Genomic DNA, 20,569 nt, shown 5'->3' on the forward strand with positions numbered 1-20,569 from the left:
TAGAGTTCTGGTTCTATAGTAATTTTATTTCTGAGACATTTCCCACTAATTCCAGCATGTCAGAAGTTAATGAAGTCATTCAAAGTGAATGTTGATGTAAGGGAAGAGCTTACAAACAAGACTCAAGGTATACATCTCAGTATATGAAGCCCAGTCTACTATTACAAAAGCAGATGTTGCAGGGTACCTGGGTGGCTCAGTTGGTTACGTGTCCAGCTTCAGCTCAGGTCATGATCTCACTGCTCGTGAGTTCAAGCCCTGCATCAGGCTCTGTGCTAACAGCTTGGAGCCTGGGGCCTGTTTCAGATTCTGTCTACATCTCTCTGCCCCTCCCCCGCTCACACTCTGTCTCTGTCTCTCTTACAAATATAAAAAATAAAACATAATATTTTAGAAAAAGAGTAGATGTTGAGGTTGAGGCCTAAAAACCCGAGTATTATCTCAAGGTTACAAAGAAATCATTGAGTTCTTTTCCTTTAAATTTCAAAGATCTTATCTTTTTCTACTGTGGTATGCTGTGCGAGTTTTCAAGATCCTTAACCATAGGATTTCTCCTTTAGGTCAATGACAAATACAGCCCAGAAGGTAAATTAAATTAGATTGTAAAATTGTCAGGAAATAGTTAAACTATTTCCATTCCATCCATAACCCAACATGATATAAAGAAAAGAATTTGAACTTTGAGAAAAACAAGATTTTCGTATGAAGCCCAAACGTGGGTTCTCTTGCATAGACACATGAGCACTCTATCACGTTCCCTCTCACTCTAGAGAAAGAAAAATTTATATATCGATAAATAATACATATATACATTTAGTGGAGCCTTGAGCAAGGTCCTTAACTTCTCAACTTCTCCTTTCATTTTCTGTAACCTTGAGCTAATAATAATTTCACAAAGTTGTTTTAGGTTTTAGAGAAAACTGTATACAATAAAATCATTGACTTCATGATAGAGTATTCAGCATTCATTCATTTATATCTTTAAGAAATATTTACCAAGCAAATATTCCAGCTGCTAGGCATTGGAGTTTTGTATTAATGAAAAAACAGGCAGAGACTCTCTACCCAGGGAAGCTTAGTTTGGAGAAAGCAAAACCAAAATGACAATTAAGTATGTACAACACTAAGGAAGAAATGAAGTAGCAAAGAGGTCAAAGAAATGCCTAGTTGAAGAGAGGAAAAACCTCAGAGTCAGCATTTGAGCAGAGACAGTAAAGATCTGAGGGAGTGACAGAATTTGAGGGAGGGACGTTTCCTGGCAGAAGAGCAAATGCCAAAACCCTGGGAGAAAAGCAAGCATATCTGGTGTGTTTGAGGAACGGTGGGGAGGCCAGTGCGAGTGAACCACAGCAAGCAACATGCAGTGAAAGAGGAGGTCAGAGAGGCAGCATGACCAGATCATGCAATGCCCTGTAAACTATTTTAAGGGATTTGGCTTTTGCTCTGAGATAGAACATTGTTGGAGGGTACAAGGAGAAGAGTGACATGATCCATTTGAACTTTAAAAGAATATTCCTGGCTGCTGTATTGAAAACTGATTATAGAGAGACTAAGGCAAAAGCAAGTAGAATGGTTGCCAGATAAATCTTCTTATCTGGAGTAAAACATCAGTTTTACTGATCAGTTACCACGACCATTGCTTTGGAGATTTGTGACTATTTCCCTAAACTGAATACAACAGGCACCCCGAGCATGGCAAGACACACGTGCACAAACCACATCTCTTTCTGTCCTGGAGTCACTTGACAACATGAGTCTTACAGCATTTAATTCAGGGACTGTTTATTGAATATCAACTTTTGAAGTCTATTATTGTATTAGGTAAGGTGGTAGGAAGAACGGACTGTCCCAGAAAGCTTTCTACTTAAAATGCCTGAACTTTCATTCAAGTTAACAAACATTTCTGAATGTCTAATGAGAGTAGGTATCTGTGTTCAACAGCAGGGGAGATATAAGGGCGTACTCTTTGCCCTCAAGCAACCATCTAAAATGATGTTTATGAAAAGGAGGCAACGTGAACAATATTCCTTAATACAATATTAATTTAGAAATTGTGGATGGTAAACAAAAATCTTTAAAAAAGACAAGGAGGGAAATAATACCAACATACTGCCCTATTTGAGCAATGGGAAAATGAAAAGGTAGATTTATTTTTTCCTTTATTTTTATTTTTTTGGAAATTTCATAGAAAACATGTCACTATCCAAAAGTATAGTTTTTATTTTTTAAACTTATTTTCTTAATTTACATCGAAGTTAGTTAGCATATAGTGCAACAATGATTTCAGGAGTAGATTCTTTAAGGTATTCCTTAAGGAAGGCCCCTTACCCATTTAGTCCATTCCCCCTCCCACAGCCCCTCCAGTAACCCTCTGTTTGTTCTCCATATTTGAGTCACTTATGTTTTGTCCCCCTCCCTGGTTTTATTTATTTTTGATTCTCTTATGTTCATGTGTCGTAAAGTCCTCAAATGACTGATGTCATAAAAGTAAGGAAGCTTCACAAATTTGTGTGTCATCCTTGCGCAGGGGCCATGTGAATCTTCTCTGGATCGTTACAGTTTTAGTATATGTGCTGCCTAAGTGAGCCAAAAGTATTATTTTAAAGTGAGGACACATACACTGTGAGAAATGGAGTAGATTAGTTTATTCGGACCAAATTTTCTTGTGGAAAAAAGATAAATCTAGTACACGTTATAGAAATTATCTCCTAAAAAAGTATCTCCTAAGAACTTTTAAATATATTATCAAGAAGAAGTCTGATGAGGGGCGCCTGGGTGGCTCAGTCAGTTAAGCGTCCAACTTCGGCTGGGGTCATGATCTCACGGTCCGTGGGTTCAAGCCCCGCGTTGGGCTCTGTGCTGACTGCCAGCTCAGAGCCTGGACTCTGTTTTAGGTTTTGTGTCTCCCTCTCTCTCTGACCCTCCCATGTTCACGCTCTCTCTCTCTCTCTCTCAGAAATAAATAAAACATTAAAAAAATTTTTTTAAGTCTGATGAAAAATAGAAAACCAGAAGGCTTATTCAGCATTAAAAGCAAAAATACTTTTTTTTTTTTCCACTATGGGATTTCTAATTCTGGAAAACTTGACATTTGAATTTGAAGACCAATCAGGAAAAAAGGGGTAGAATTCAAAAGTCAGCAGCTTTTATGATACGGGTCTAGCAGGAGATCCTCCTCGTGTTTATCTGTGATTTCAAAATGGGACCCGCTTGATAAAGATGCCCTCAATTCACTCCAAGGGGAGTGTAATGAAGGTTGTTGTGGCAATAAACAATAACAGGGAACAAAATACGTCCATTTCAGGTATTAGAAATAAACTTAAAGTGACTATGCTCATGATAGTTAAAGAAACAATAGCTTGACAGTATATACAGGCAGACGTGAATTTTCTGTGAAGTTAATAAAGCTTAAAATCAATTTCTACTTACACAAGTACCTTCAAAGTCTCAGCAACTGATTTTTTTGGTTCTGTTTTGCTTTTTTTATTGCAATTTTTATAGGTGTGAATTACACCCAACATAAAATTTACCACTTAAAAAAATCATTAAGTGGACAGTTACATGTAATTAAGTACGTTCACATTGTTGTGCAAGCTCTGTACCTAATTCAATAATTATAATTTTGTATTATTCTTGTGTAAAGGTGTTCCTCTAAATTGTATGCATTTTGATCCCCAAAATACTTGATTTGTTTTTATACATGGGAGAGGAAATTATAAAAAGTGACTTAAAAGATTTGAAAATAGAGCAGATAGACCTTCAGAAATGCTGAAAGAAAATGCTGAAAAGAACAGAACAAAATAAAGCAAAAACCCTCAATCTAGAATTCTATATGCAGTAAAAACATCATTCAGAAGTGATGGCTATAGAATAATGGAGCTCCTTTGTGTCTGGATTGTGGTTTTGTTTACAGAAATCCATAGATGCGTTAAAACTCATAGGGTGTTGGGCTCTCTCTGGTCACCATGGAGCCTCTTTCAGATCCTCCGCCCTTTCTCTGCACCTCCCCTGCTTGTTCATTCTCTCTTTCAAAACAAACAAAAAACAGGAAAAAACCAAAACCCTCATAGGGCTATATACCAAATAACTAAAAAAAATGGGGGTTAGTTTAAAAAATTCAGTTTGGGGTGCCTGGGTGGCTCAGTGGGTTAAGCGTCTGACTTTGGCTCATGTTCTTGGGTTCAAGCCCACATTGGCCTCGGTGTTGACAGCTGAGAGCCTGGAGCCTGCTTCAAATTCTGTGTCTCCCTCTCTCTCTCTGACCCTCCCCTGCTCACACTCTCTCTCTCAGAAATAAATAAAAAACTTAGAAAAAAATTCAACTCAGTAAAATACAATGAAAGAAAAAATTGTCAAAATAAAAAATATTTCATATCTACAAATGCTGAAAATACTCATAACCAGAATACCTGCACTATAAGAAATGATAAAGTAATGGGGCATCTCTGTGATTCAGTTGGTTAAGCAACAGACTCGGTTTTAGCTCAGTTTGTGGTCTTATAGTTCTTGAGTTTGAACCTTGCTTCAGGCTCTGCTGACAGTGCGGAGCTTGCTTGCGATTCTGTTTGTCCCTCTCTCTCTGTCCCTCTCCTTGCTCGATTGATCTCTCTCTCTCTCTCTCTCTCTCTCTCTCAAAATATATGAATAAACTTAAAAAAGTATAAAGTCACTGAGGCAGAAGATAAAGCTGCCAAATAGAATTATGAAAATAAATAAATGAAGACACCTCAGAATGAAGTATTATTCAGCACTAAAAAGAAATGAGTTTTAAGCCATGAAAAGGCATAGAGAAATTGCAAATACACATTACTATGTGAAAGAAGCCAACCTGAAAAGTCTACATACAGTGTGATTCCAACCAGATGACATTCTAGAAAAGACAAAACTATGGAGACAATAAAATATCAGTGGTTTCCAGGGATTGGGCTGGGAGGGAGTTTGGCAGAGGAGAATGGATTTTTAGGATAAACCATTCTATATACTACAATGATTACATCACCATACATCATGTAATTATCAAATTGTATACGCATCAATATCCATAAAATGTACAATACCAGGCATGTAGTCTAATATAAATTATGGAATCAGGTGATAATGATTGTGGTGCAGGGTACAAATAGCTGCGGAGTTTGTGCCAAAAAATATCTATATATATTTAGTTATATAAGATATATGAATATGTATAAAATATATACTACATATAATTATATATTTTATAATGTCCATATTATAGAATATATATAAATATATTGGACCTCCCATATAGCTGAGTCATTTGAGCTTCCAAATCTTGATTTCAGCTCAGGCCATGATCTCATTGTTGTGAGATCAAGCTCTGCACTGGGTGGCGAGTCTTGGAATTCTCTCTCTGTCTCTGCCCCTCCCCTGCTTGTGTGAGCTCTCTCTCCCAAAACAAATAAATAAATATTTAAATACACAAATATAAATGTTTTGTAATAAAAATGTAATATACATTTAATGTATAAATATAGTAATATATTTAATAAAATATATGTGACATAAAATATAAAATACATATTATATACACACATATAGATATAAATAGGTATAACCTATTTTCTAGAAATGGCCTTTTATAATGTTTATAATGCCAACCCCTTGCACAATTGTGAATCAAGTTAGAGTGTGACCATTTTCAATTATAGTACACAAATCTTATTACGGAGCTCTTCCTGCTTGCAGTGCCTTCTTATGAGACTATCCTCAAGTTGTATTTACTTGTATAAAGTCTTTCTTCCTTTATTGACATCATCAGTGAAACTCTGGTATTCAAGTTATTTAATTTAAAGTAGCTGCTGCTAGCGTTATTTAAGGGATTTGAGAATTCTAAGCAAGATAAACAAACACAGGTGATGGCTATGCAATGCTAGTTCATAACAATATGTCTCTGTTTAAAATTACCTTGAACAATGGAATATAAAACACTAAAATGGTGGAATGCTTAGAATTTGCTAATATATAAGATCATATCATCTGCAAACAATAAAAATTTAACTTTTTCCTTTTTGATATGGATAGCTTTTATTTCTTTATCTTGCCTGATTACTCTGGCTAAGACTTCTGGAATTATGTGGAATAAGAGCAGTAAGACTGGTTGTTCTTGTCTTGTTTCTCATTTTAGAGGGAAAGCTTTCCAATTTTCACTTTTGAAAATGATTTTAGCTATGGGTTAGCTGTATATGGCCTTTATCGAGTCAAATTATATTCCTTTAATATTCAATTTGTTGAGAGTTTTTATGATGAAAGAATGTTGTATTTTGTCAAATGCTTTTTCTTTATATACTGAGACAGTCATCTCTGTTTTACCTTTAAGTTAATGTGGTATATCCCATTTATTTATTAATTTATTCATTGTTGAACTATCCTCGCATCCCAAAGATAAATCTTACTTGGCCATAGTGTATATTTTCCTTAATGTGCTGTTGAATTTGGTTTGTTAATATTTTCCTGAGATATTTTGCATCTATATTAATCAGGGATATTAGACCGTAGTTTTCCCTTCTTGTGGTATCCTTATGTGGCTCTGGTATCAGGATAATGCTAGTCTTAAAAGGAAGCTTGGGAATGTTACCTCCTCTTCTATTTTCTGAAAGAGTTTGAGAAGGATTCACACTAATTCTGTAAATATCTGCTAGAATTCACCAATGATACTATTTGCTCTTTTTACTTGGGAGGTGTTTGATTACTGACTCAGTCTTTTCTGTTTACTCTGAATTGGTCTGCTCATATGTTCTAGATCTTTGTGATTAAGTCTTGATAAGATGTTTATTTCAAGGAATTTATCAATCTCTTCTAAATTTTCTAATTTGTTGGCATATAATGGTTCATGGAAATTACTTATCCTATTTATTTTTGTAATATCAGTTGTAAAGCCTCTTCTTTCATTTCTGATTTTTATTACTCAAGTCTTCTCTCTCATTTTCTTAGGCTAGTTAGTTAATTTTGTCAATTTTGTTTGTATTTTCAAAAAAGCTGAATTTCTTCAACTTTTTATTTTGTTTCTCTGGTCTCTTCTTCATTTGCTTTTCTGCCTGGATGACACTGATGAAGGTGATTATGCGCCCTACTATTATTGGTTAGATCTGTTAGTATTTGCTTAATATATTTAGGTATTGATTGATTGATTCATAGAGCTTATGTGCAAGTGGGGAGGGGTCAAAGGGAGAGGGAGAAGGAGAATCCCATGCAACCTACACATCCAATACAGAGCCCTACACAGGGCTTGATCTCCAGACTGTGAGATCATGACAGTCTGAGCCAAAATCAGTTCGGTTAAGCATCTGACCCACCCAGGCACCCTTATTTAGGTGTTTCCATTTGGGTTGCATATGTTTATAATATTTATAGCTAATGATTTGACTATTTTGTTATTACATAATGATCTTCTGTGTCTTTTGTTAGCATTTTGCTTCAAAGTCTGTTTTGTCTGTTATAAGTGTAAGTACCCCTCTTTTCTTTTGGTTTCCACTTGGATGGAATATATTTTCTAGCATTCCTTTACTTTAAGCCTACGTATTCCTTAAAGCCCAATGAATCTCTTATAGGCAGTATATAGTTGGATCTTCTTTTATCCATCCGGCCACTCTTGGCCTTTTTAATGGAAAATTCAATCCACTTATTTATTTTTTTTAATGTTTATTTATTGAATTTGAGAGAGCACAGGTGGTGGAGGGGCAGAGAGAGAGGGAGAATACCCCAAGCAGGGTCCCTGCTGTCAGTATAGAAACTGACATGGGGATTGATCTCAGAAACCATGAGAACATGACCTCAGCTGAAGTCAAGAGTCTGATGCTTAACCAACTGAGCCACCCAGGTGCTGTGATCCATTTATATTTAGAGTCATTATTGATACGGAAGGACTTACTAATGCCATCTTGCTCTTTTGTGCCTGTTTTGTTGTTTCGTTTTCTCTTTCTTCCCTTCTGCTGCCTTCCTTTGTGAATTGATGCTTTTCCATAGTGGTATGCTCTGATTCTATTCTCTTCATATTTTTTGAATCTACCTTAGGCATTGCTGTGTAGTTACATGAGACTGACATAAAACATCTTATAGATGTAAAATTATGTTTATGCTGTTATTGCCTTATATAGCCCAATAACATGTTTATAAGTAATACATAAAATTATTTAAGAGTCTCAGATTTCAGAGGATAATTAATGGTATCTTAGTGAATAAAGGTAGGTATAACGGAGAGTAATCTCTAAAGGACAGTCCATGAAACTTTGGAAATCTATAAACCCTAGGGCATTCCCAAGTGACAGATTATAAAGTTCACCAAGATATTAAAAATAAGGAAATTTTTTGACATTTTCTATTAAAAGGATGAAGACATCCATTACTACTTGTTTTCCTTTTTTATGACATGAGTCATTATTAGGAAGCTTTCAGAACATTTGCCATTGAATAATACATTTAAGAATTTGTGGGATTTCACTTAGAATCCGCTGGTCAAGCTGTTATTTTGGAGTTCAAAATTTTAAGATTTTATATAATTTTTACTGGGACTTTGACATCTGACAGCTATGTTTACTTTACTTTTGGGGTAAGGGTGGGCAGACTGTAAAGAAAATAAGTTGAATGGATCATATCTACTATATTCAAATTTAATACTTTTTTATTCCGAAAAATGCATAGTAGAAACATCTTACTAAATTATACATGCTCCTGTCTCAAGAATTTTGAAAATTCATGTTGTTCTGTTTTTTTTACTTGTGTTATTTTGACAGAGCAAAGCAGTATCATTCCTCTAGTTGACAATTTCTCTTTAATGAAGTGTAGTCTTCATTATATTTCAAGAGACAGAATATTACTGCCTTTACTCTAGGAACTCAACATTTTGTAATGTTAAGTCCTATTTCTCAGATTTCATAAGCAAATTTTACATGATATCACAGATTGCTAGCATTCAGGATACAGGGCATCTTATTGCTTAGAGGGTCCTATTACTATATCATCATTTGCTTTATCATACCATTTTAAAACATTTTTATAATTCAAATTATACTCTGCAGGAGAGTTTATTATAGCACTCTGGGAGTGTAAGGAACTTTAAAGGGACATATATCCAATTCTTTTGCCTCCAGGCAGCAAGATACCTCAGTTGTCTTTCTTCTTTGAGTCATACTTACACTATGTATTTAAAATTTCCTCCAACATGTTCTTAAAATACTTTGTAACAACTATATGTGGTTCATTAATCTATGCATAAATTTGTTGAAAACTATATTCTCTGCGGTCAAAAAACTCATATATGCTATTTCAATAAAATTATAATACAAGTTTGATATAATTGTTTTGAAACTATTATTTTTAAATATGTCTGGAAAATATCTTTTAATTCATCACAATATTCTGGATCACCAGAGGTGTTAGTATTTTCTATGGACTAGACATATTAAATAGTATATTAATATCTACAACAAAACATAATGTTGGCATTCTCCTCCTTTTTATATATTATTTTTTTTTTAATGTTTTATTTATTTCTAGGAGAGAGAGAGAGACAGCGCAAGCAGGGGACGGTCAGAGAGAGAGGGAGTCACAGACTCTGAAATAGGCTCCAGGCTCTGAGCTGGCAGTCAGCACAGAGCCCGACGCGGGGCTCGAACCCACGAACCGCGAGATCATGACCTAAGCGAAAGTCGGACGCTTAACCGACTAAGCCACCCAGGCGCCCCTCCTTTTTATATATTAAAACCAAACCAAAGTAAAACAGCAATTTAAAACCTATTTTCTTATACAATGTATTAGAACATAGGATGATCATATAACTTATCATTTAAACCAGGACAGTTTTGAGAAACACTATTAAAGTGTCTTAAATTAGATGATAATAAGTAGGCATAAACAGGACAAGTGTAAACTAGAACACCATATGATTACCAAAAAGAGATTGCTAGCATTTCACCACGATCTTTGTGGAGATGTTAGTTGGTGATTCCATTTCCCGGACCCCATTCTGGACCGCTTGAAATCATCTAACTGGTTTTCAGAAATGGAATGTGAATGTACATGATTAGTGTCACATGTACTAGGACAGTTAAGATGAGTTTTTGTTTCTTTTTTTCTTTGTGTTAACTGCACGCATAGGATAAAAGGTCCTAGAGAATGGCGGAGCCGTATGATGGAAGATGCTAGGGGGCTTTAGTCCCCAGGTGAGAGGCTGTCAGTATTTGTCAGTTGAGGTGAGCTAATCTTAAATGTGTTAAGTTTATAGAGTTCATCCTAACTGATCCAATCATAGAATTGAAAAGTCTAACTGGACATCAACTTATGGGTTCTGACCTAAACTTTGACAATTAAGTAGGCCTGGGACAAGTCAGTTTAATATTCTTAAGTTATAGTGCTAGGTTTGGTTTCACTTGATTTTGTTAAATGTGGCAGTTATCCCTTATTAGAGCTTCTTAAATACAGATTGTTAGGACTCATCACACTCTTACATATATTCACAGATAAATTGGCCTATAACTTTTTTATACCATAGTAGTTAGGTGTTTGCATCAATTTCAGCCTCTTAAAAATAAAGGCAGATAGACCCTCTTTTCCTGTTATCTGGAAAAATTTGGGAATGATTACAATTTTGCCATTTAATATTTGATAAAACTTACAGAAGAAGCATTCTAGCTCTAAATTTTAAATACTGCAAACGCAAAAGTGTCTCTTAATAGATGATCTAACATCATTCATGTGGCTATTTGGACACATTAACAAAAGTGAAATGTGTAAGTAATTACACTCATAAGATATTGATCAAGTCTATATTTTACAGCATCATGATGAACGCTTTTTTTTTACATCACAGAACTAAAATAAGATAAAGTCATGTGAATTTGCAAAAAGCCGGCCTATATTCCTTATACTTATGAACATAGATACACCTCTCGCTTGTAGGAAGAAAACACCCCTTTGTTGATGACTTTAGTCGTAGGATGAGAAATCATTAGAAGTGGGGCTGAATTATTCTCCACAATCTCTAAACTGCTCAACAGCAAGGGAATTCCTTGGGTTATGTTAGATTTCAACTGGTCATAGTAATGAATCCCATTATTCATCTCCTAGCAAATCAGTTCCACCCTCAAGGGCACTCCAAAGCTAAAATGTACTTTAGGTTAAATTTTCCTGGTTTCAAAACATATCTGTGTGTATTCTGCTTCCTTCATATAACTACCGCTGCTGCTGACAGCAGAAACCCTTGAGATGACAAACAGAAGCAAACTTTAAAAATAGAATAAAAAGGAGTGTTTTTCCCCTTTGATGATCTCAGCACTTTTAGAAATTAGAGTAAAAGAAATTCTTTCTTTAAACTTTCTCAGTAATTCTTTGATACTGTCTTGTTTCAATAGAATTCCTATCTTCAATATATACCTTTTTCCCCTTTGACTGCCAAGGCTCAAGACTACTCTACTCTCTTCTACCAAGTTTTGTTCTCCTCCAAGGGCTATGCCTTTACCAGACACAGGTCCCAGGCATTTTCTAATTTACTCTTTCTCAAATCCTTATTAGCCTGAGCTCTGGTCCATGAGGGCTAATACCTGATTTCAGTGTTTCCCTGCAAGGAGTAAGCCCAAGTTGACACGTACTGTGTATCTCCATCACTGGCAACCAGAGCTGCTTTCTTCTTCTTCCTCTTCCTTTACTTCCTCTTCTTTTTTGATTATTTTTTAATTTACATCCAAGTTAGTTAGCATGCAGTGCAACAATGATTTCAGGAGTAGATTCCAGTGATTCATCCTCTACATGTAATACCCACTGCTCATCCCATCAAGTGTTTCTTAATGCCTCTTACCCATTTAGCCCACGCCCCTTCCCACAACCCCTCTAGCAACCCCCTGTTTTTGCTCTGTATTAAAGAGTCTTTTATGTTTCCCCCTCCCTGTTTTTATTATTATTTTTGCCTCCCTTTCCTTATGTTCATCTGTTTTGTATCTTAAATTCCTCATATGAGTAAAGTCATCTGATACCTATCTTTCTCTAATTTTGTTTAGCATAATAACCTCTAGTTCCATCCACATAGTTGCAAATGGCAAGATTTCATTCTTTTTGATTGTCGGTACTACTCTAGTGTGTGTGTGTGTGTGTGTGTGTGTGTGTGTGTGTGTGTGGTGTATATACATACATACATACATATATACACACTATATCTTCTTTATCCATTCATCCGTGATGCTCATTTGGGCTCTTTCCACACTTTGGCTATTGTCAATACTGCTGCTATAAACATTGGGGTGCATGTGACCCTTCGAAACAGCACACCTGTATCCCTTGGATAAATACCCAGTAGTGCAATTGCTGGGTCATAGGGTAGTTCTATTTATAATTTTTTGAAGAACCTCCATACTATTTTCCAGAGTGGCTGCACCAGTTTGCATTCCCACCAGCAGTGCAAAAGAGATCCTCTTTCTCTGCAACCTCGCCAACATCTGTTGTTGCCTGAGTTGTTAATTTTAGCCTTTCTGACTGGTGTGAGGTGGTATCTCATTGTGGTTTTAATTTGTATTTCTCTGATGATGAGTGATGAACATTTTTTCATGTGTCTGTTCCTCACCTGGATGTCTTCTTTGGAGAAGTGTCCATTCATGTCTTTTGCCCATTTCTTCACTGGATTAATTGTATTTTGGGTGTTCAGTTTGAAAAGTTCTTTATAGATTTTGAATACTAACCCTTTATCTGATATGTCATTTGCAAATATCTTCTCCCATTCTGTTGGTTGCCTTTTAGTTTTGCTGATTGTTTCCTTCACTATGCAGAAGATTTTTATTTTGATGAGGTCCCAATAGTTCATTTTTGTTTTCATTTTCCTTGCTTCTGGAGAAGTGTTAAGCAAGAAATTGCTGTGGCCAAGGTCAAAAAGATTTTTGCCTGCTTTTCCCTCTAGGATGTTGATGGCTTCCTGTCTTACATTTAGGTGTTTCATCCATTTTGAGTTTATTATTGTGTATGGTGAAAGAAAGTGGTCTAAGTTCATTTTTCTTCATGTTGCTGTCCTGTTTTCCCAGCACCATTTGCTGAAGAGACTGTCTTTATTCCATTGGATATTCTTTCCTGTTTTGTCAAAGATTAGTTGGCCATACATTTGTGGGTCCATTTCTGGGTTCTCTATTCTGTTCCATTGATTTGAGTGTCTGTTTTTGTGTCAGTGTCATAGTGTCTTGATGATTACAGCTTTGTAATACATCTTGATGTCCGGGATTGTGATACCTCCAGCTTTCATTTTCTTTTTCAGGATTGCTTTGCATATTCAGGACCTTTTGTGGTTCCATACAAATTTTAGGATTGTTTGTTCTAGCTCTGTGAAGAAAGCTGGGGTTATTTTGATAAATCTTTCATAAGCTTGCTATAGTTTTCACTGTATAGAATTTTCACCTGTTTGGTTAGGTTTATTCCTAGGCATTTTATATTTTTTGGTGCAATTGTAAATGGGGTTGATTCCTTGATTTCTCTTTTTGTTCATTCATTTTTGGTGTATAGGAATGCAATCAATTTATGTGCATTGATTTTATATCCTATGACTTTGCTGAATTCGTGGATCAGTTCTAGCCATTTTTGGGTGGAATCTTCTGGGTTTCCGTATAGCGTATCGTGTCATCTGCGAAGAGTGAAAGTTTGACTTCCTCCTTGTCAATTTGGATGCCTTTTAGTCCTTTGTGTCTGACTGCTGAGGCTAAGCCTTCCAATGTTATTTTGAATAACAGCGGCAAGAGTGGACATCCCTGTTGTGTTCCTGACCTTAGAGGGACAGCTCTCAGTCTTTCCCAATTGAAGATGACATTAGCAGTGGGCCTTTCATGTATGGCTTTTATGATCTTGAGGTGTGATCCTTCTCACCCTATTTTCTTAAGGGTTTTTATCAAGAAAGGATGCTGTATTTTGTCATATGCTTTCTCTGCATCTATTGAGAAGATCATGTGGTTCTTGTCCTTTCTTTTATTGATATGATGAATCACATTGATTGTTTTGCAGATATTGAACCAGTCTTGCATCCTAGTTATAAATCCCCCTTGGTCCTGGTGAATAATTCTTTTAATGGATTGTTGGATCCTGTTGGCTAATATCTTGTTGAGGATTTTTGCATCCATGTTCATCAGGGAAATTGGTCTGTAGTTCTCATTTTAGTGAGGTCTTTGGTTTTGGAATCAAGGTAATGCTGGCATCAGAGCAAGAGTCTAGAGGTTTTCCTTCCATTTCTATTTTTTGGAACAACTTCAAAAGAATAGGTGTTAACTTTTTCAATGTTTGGTAGAATCCCTCTGGAAAGCTATCCAGCCTGGGACTCTTGTTCTCTGGGATATTTTTGATTACTAATTCGATTTTTTACTGGTTGTGGATCTATTCAAATTCTCTACTTGTTTCATTTTTGGAAGTTTATATATTTCTAGGAGTTTGTCCATTTCTTCCAGTGTGACCATTTTATTGGAGTATAATTGCTCATAATATTCTCTTATTATTGTTTGTATTTCTTATGTGTTGGTTGTGATCTTTCCCCTTTCATTCTTTATTATATTTGAGTCCTTTCCTTTTTCTTCTTGATCAAACTGACTAGGGATTTATCAGTTTTGTTAATTCTTTCAGAGAAGCAGCTTCTGGTTTCATTGATCTGTTCTACTGGTTTTTTTTTTGGTTTTTTTTTGTTTTTTTTTTTGGTTTCAATAGCATTGATTTCCTCTAATTTTTATTATTTCCTGTCTTCTGTTGGTTTGGAGTTTATTTGCTGTTCTTTTTCCAGCTCTTTAAGGTATAAGGTCAGGCTCTGTATCTGAGACCTTTCTTCCTTCTTTAAGAAGGCCCGGATTGCTATATACTTCCCTCTTACGACCACCTTTGCTGCATCCCAGAGGTTTGGGGCTGTGGTGTTATCATTTTCGTTGGCTTCCGTGTGCTTTTTAATTTCCTCTTTAACTTCTTGATGAGCCCATTCATTCCTTAGTCGGATGTTCTTTAGTTTCCAAGTATTTGTTATCATTCCAAATTTTTTCTTGTGGTTGATTTTAAGTTTCATAGCATTGTGGTCTGAAAATATGCATGGTATGATCTCAGTCTTTTTGTACTTGTTGAGGGCTGGTTTGTGTCGCAGTATGTGGTCTATTCTGGAGAATGTTCCATGTGCACTGGAGAAGAATGTATATTCTGTTGCTTTTAGGATGAAATGTTCTGGATATATCTGTTAAGTCCATCTGGTCCAGTGTGTAATTCAAAGCCATTGTTTCCTTGTTGATTTTCTGTTAAGATGATCTGTCCATTGCTTGTAAGTGGGATGTTGAAATCCCCTACTATTATGGCATTATTATCAATGAGTTTCTTTCTGTTTGTGATTAGCTGATTTATATATTTAGGTGCTTTCACATTTGGAGCATAAATGTTTACAATAGTTAGATCTTCTTGATGGATAAACCCCTTGATTATGATATAATGCCCTTATTCATCTACTGTTACATTCTTTATTTTAAAATCGAGATTGTTTGATATAAGTATGGCCACTCCGAATTTCTTTTAGCGACCATTAGTGGTTCTCCATCCCCTTCTTTTCGATCTAAAGGTGTCTTGGGTCTAAAATGGGTCTCTTGTAAACAGCATATAGATGAATCTTGTTTCCTTATCCATTCTGTTATCCTGTCTTTTGACTGGAGCATTTAGTCCATTAATGTTTAGAGTGAGTACTGAAAGATATGAATTTCTTGCTATTATATTGCCTGCAGAGTTGGAGTTGGAGTTTCTGGTGGTGTTCTCTGGTCCTTTCTAGTCTTTGTTGCTTTTGGTCTCTCTCTTTTTTTTTTCTTCATCTTTTCTTCCCTTAGAGAGTCCCCCTTAAAATTTCTTGTAAAGCTGGTTTAGTGGTCACGAACTCCTTGAGTTTCTGTTTGGGAAACTTTTTATCTCTCCTTCTATTTTGAATGACAGTCTTGTCGGATAGAGAATTATTGCCCACATATTTTTCTGAATTGAATTGAATTGAATATACCCTGCCACTCCTTTCTGGGCTGCCAAGTTTCTGTGGATAGGTCTGCTGCGAACTTAATCTGTCTTCCCTTGTAGGTTAAGGACTTTTTTCCCATTGGTGTTTTCATGATTCTTTCCTTGCCTGAGTATTTTGTGGATTTGACTATGATATGACTTGTTGATGGTTGTATTTTGTTGAATCTAATGGGAGTTCTCTGTGCTTCCTGGATTTTGATGTCTGTGTTTTTCCCTGGGTCAGAAAAGTATTCTGCTATGTTTTGGTCACATAAACCTTCTACCCCTTTTTCTCTCTCTTCATCTTCCGGGACCCTTATCATTCTTATGTTATTCCTTTTTAATATGAGTCACTAAGTTCTCTAATTCTTATATCATGTTCTTTTGTCTTAGTCTCCCTCTTTTTTGCTGCTTCATTATTCTCCATAAGTTTGTCCTCTATAGCACTGATTCATGGCTCTGCTCCAGCCATCCTTGCCGCCGTGGCATCCATTTGAAACTGCAGCTCAGTTACAGCATTTTTAATTTCATTCTCACTAGCTTTTACTTCTCTTCTTTCCATGGAAAGGGATTTCAATCTATTTTCAACCCCAGCTAGTATTCTTACTATTGTAATTCTAAATTCTATTTCAGACATCTTGTTTGTATCTGTGTTGTTTAAGACCCTGGCTGTCATTTCTTCCTGTTCTTTCTTTTGGGATGAATTCCTTTGTTTCACTATCTTAAAGGAAGAAAGTGAAGTAATAAAATAAAAAAGTAAAAATTAAAAAACTTAAAAACAACACAAAAAGATAAAATAAAGGATGATAGATGCTAGGTGTGTTTTGGCCTGGTTGTTGAAAGGAGTTTGATAGAATAGAGAAAAGGGGGAAAGAAAAGAAAAAAAAAAAAGGAAAACAAAAAAAAGGAAAATGTTTAAAAACTGAGAAAATAAATACAATAAAATAGGATAAAATGAAATGATGAAAGTAAAATAGAATTTTAAAAATTTACAAAATAGTGAAAAATATAGTAGAAAAATGTAAAGACAATACTTTTTTATAAAAATGGAAAATAAAAATATTTTTTTCTCTTTCTGTATTGAAGAATAAGAAAAGAAAAAGGGAAAAAAATTGAATAGATGGACCAGTGAACAGAATGAAACATGATTGAAATTACATCCAGTTTCCCCTAGAAGTCAAAAGAAGAAGTGCTTTATAATCCATAAACTGATCAGGCAGAGAGACCTGTGTTCTTCAAGAGCACAGTTGGCCCAGTGGGGCAGGGCTTAGTGTAAGGGCTCCATTCTCCACTAGATGGTGCTGCTTAACTTACTGGGGTGGATTGCTGAGGCATGTATAGACTTCTATGTGAGTGCTTGGGAGAGGTGAAAATGGTTATCACCCAGTTACACAGTCTATAGTATCAGAACCCTGTGCTCTCCCTGACCAGCAATCAAGCACCCCTCCTTTGTCTCTGGCTTTTGTCCTCTCCCGGCTTATACACTGTCCATGACCAAGTCATCAGGCTGCCAGGTGGCACCTCCCTCCTGAGTTTTATCTCAGATGGAGCTGTGTTTCACAACCCCTCACTTCTAAGGGACTGCAGCTTTGACCTGCTCAGACCCTCTAAGGCAGGGTCTCACTGAGCACTGGTTTGGTGCCGGCCCACCCCCAGGAATGTTCACACTACTGTGCTGCTACCAATGTCCAGAAACTACAGCTGTTGCCTACTTACCTCAGAAAAAGTTTGTATGATTGTGTAGCAGCAGCTTTTCAGGGATTATAGTAACTCACAATACACATCTGGCACCAAGCTTCACCCTTAATGTCCTTGTTCCAACACCAGCAAATGTGGTTGATCTCTGGGGTCCTCTGGGACCTTTGCCTATGGGGAGACAGCATAGCCCCTACCAAATATCCTCCCAGCAGGGGAACCACCTCTCCCTGTGTGGCCCAAGGAGCCCTCAGTCCTCACTCTCTGTTCCTGGGGATTCACCCTTCCTACCAGAGAACTGCCAGATATGAAGCTGTGGTGTTTCAGACTCTACACTCCCCCTGTTTATATAGTCTTAATGGGATTTAAACCATCTCCCTTTTTTGTTCATCCCCCTGTGGCTCTTTACACTCTTCCTCTTTCTCTCCAGCTGCTTTTGGAGGGGGGTGCTTCTCTCACACTCTCCTCCTGTCTCTGTCCTCTCTCCACAAGCAAAAAACAGCTCCCTGCCCTCCGTGGTATCTCTTTTCCCCAGTTCTCCTCTCCATGCCACCCACATACCTGCTGAGTTCTGTGGTTCAAGGTGTGCAGACTGTTGTGTTAATCCTCAAATCGTTATTTTTCAGATGTGCAAGTTGTTTTGGTATTGATCTGGCTGCATTTCAGGAATGAGAGATGCAAAAAAAAAAAAAAACCTGTGCTGTTCCACCATCTTAGCCCCTAGCCCAACCCTTCTTCTTTCTTTGTGAAATTCCTAACTGATTCTAGGGTCTAGTGTGGACTCCAGAGTTTGTTCTGCCAGTCTTGGATGTTTATTTCCCTCTTTCTATATCTCTTATTATGTGTGAGTTCTGTATTATTTTTATTATTTTCCTTGGTTCTCTGAATTGCTTTTTTAGTCTGTATAGGGAGGTTCATATTTCAACAATTAGCATTATCTTTTGGGTACCAATGTGGGTGGGAGCTGGAGGGAATTCAAATAATGCAAAGCATGGCAAGTTTTACAGTGTGGGGAGATTCATACTGTTAGAAGCTTATAATATTGTTTTGGCCTGGTCATTGCTCATGTGGATCCCTGGGGGATTTATGCACACCAGCAAATGATAAATAAGAGAAATTACTAGTCTAAATTGTCCTTTTATCCTAGTGCAGGACTTTTTATAGCATTCCATGACAACATGTAAATTGACCTCAAGGCTCAAGCAAAGCCTCTTCTTCTTCTTCCCTGTTTTCTTCCAATTTTGCTACAGGTTTGTAACTTGAAGGAGTGTGTCACTTGGTACATATGAATGAAAAAGGGGAAAAAATGAATTCAGTGTGGTGGTTATCCAGAAAGTACAGTCATGAAAGATAGGAGAGAACTATCTTTTTGGAACATAATTATACATGTACCTCAATCAATCCCCTAACATCTGAGTAATAATGTTAATTGTTCCTCTAATCTGAGGGAGGTTACATAGAAATTGATGAAGTGTTAGGTTAAGAACCTTCTATGCTTTCTATATGCAGTGTCCAGCATAGAATTTGTCTCTCTGGAATTTCTCACTACTTTTTGTTAACCAAATGATCAAAGGAATGAATGGGAAATAAACATTACTAACCTCAGATTTCATTTTACCACATTTTCAAACATGCATTGAATACTTATAATGGTAGTTCTCAACCAGTATTAATCTACTAATGAACAATCTGAAATGCACAGAGTTGCTTTGGGTTGTCAGTGACTGGGACAAGAAATGTTTAGTGTGTATGGGGATCATGGACAATACACCTATTGCAGTGTGCAGGATAATCATTCACAATGAAGAGCTATTCTAAAATATCAAAAGTATCCCTGCTAGAGGATACTGACATATAGGCTCAGGTCTGTACTAGGAACGGCATGATATTTCTAAGGCAATAAAATGCTTTCCTCTGTGAGGGACAAATAGTTTGGCGTTATAATATGTATTATAGTGGGACAGCACAAGGAACAAAGGAACTAATGGTGGAAAATGGAAAAACTGTAGAAAAGGAAATAGCACAGTTAGCATTGCTGCCCAGGAAATTCCCTACAAATCTCACCCTTGCTCTAAGATCCCTGCTTCTTTATGTCATAAGCTACCTGTTTTAAGTCTGGGACCGTGTATTGGATTGGCATGACCCAGGTTATAGTTCTATGTCCTGGATGTGATAATCAAAACATAGAAATGGAATTATCCCTTCTGTGGGACACACAATAAAGGTCCTCCAAATATATCCTTACAACCTAATTCCTGGAACAGATGACTATATAACTCTACATGGAAAAAAGACTCTGCAGACATAATGAAGGTTTAAATCCTTGGGCTGGGAGAACATATTGGATTATCTAGATGAATCCAATCTAAATACATAAATTTTTAAAAGCAGGGAAACTTTGCAGATTCTGCTCAGAGATATGACATAAAAAGGACTTGATCTGTCATTGTTAACTCTGAAACGAGAGGGGGATCACTATACAATACAGTGAGTTCTAGACACTGAAATCTACTCTCAGATTTCAGCTAGCAAGAAATGTAAATTTTGGTCCGAATCTGCAAGAATCTAAATTCTAGTAACAAACAGCAAAAATAGTGTTCTTTTCCTATAGACCCAAGAAGGGAACAGTCTGCTAACACCTTTGTATTAGTCTGGCTGAGACCTATACCACTTTTGACTGAAAAAAACTAAAATAATAAATTCATGCTGTTATGAGGCACTAAACTTATAAGAATCTGCTATAGCATTAATAGAAAACCAACCCTACCAAATAACCAATAAAAGTGCTCACCTATTGCCCAGACTGTAATAACTGAAGGTTTTGGGGTTGATATACATACGGTATAAGTAAGAAAAACTGTGTGGTGTCCATTCCTCCTTTAGATTGGTCAAAATTTCGTAT

The 20,569-nt window shown here is 36.4% G+C and overlaps 1 non-coding gene across 1 annotated transcript; it reads right to left on the bottom strand.

Annotated features, from left to right (window-relative positions):
• Nucleotides 1-2,482: 2,482 nt before the first annotated feature.
• On the bottom strand, nt 2,483-2,587 carry LOC120222340. Its single transcript, XR_005526024.1, has one exon. It is a non-coding gene; the product is annotated as a U6 spliceosomal RNA (small nuclear RNA).
• Nucleotides 2,588-20,569: the final 17,982 nt, after the last annotated feature.

Source organism: Hyaena hyaena, unplaced genomic scaffold, assembly GCF_003009895.1.
Source record: "Hyaena hyaena isolate Hyena2069 unplaced genomic scaffold, ASM300989v1 scaffold_866, whole genome shotgun sequence".
In the NCBI taxonomy this organism is placed as follows: Eukaryota; Metazoa; Chordata; class Mammalia; order Carnivora; family Hyaenidae; genus Hyaena; species Hyaena hyaena.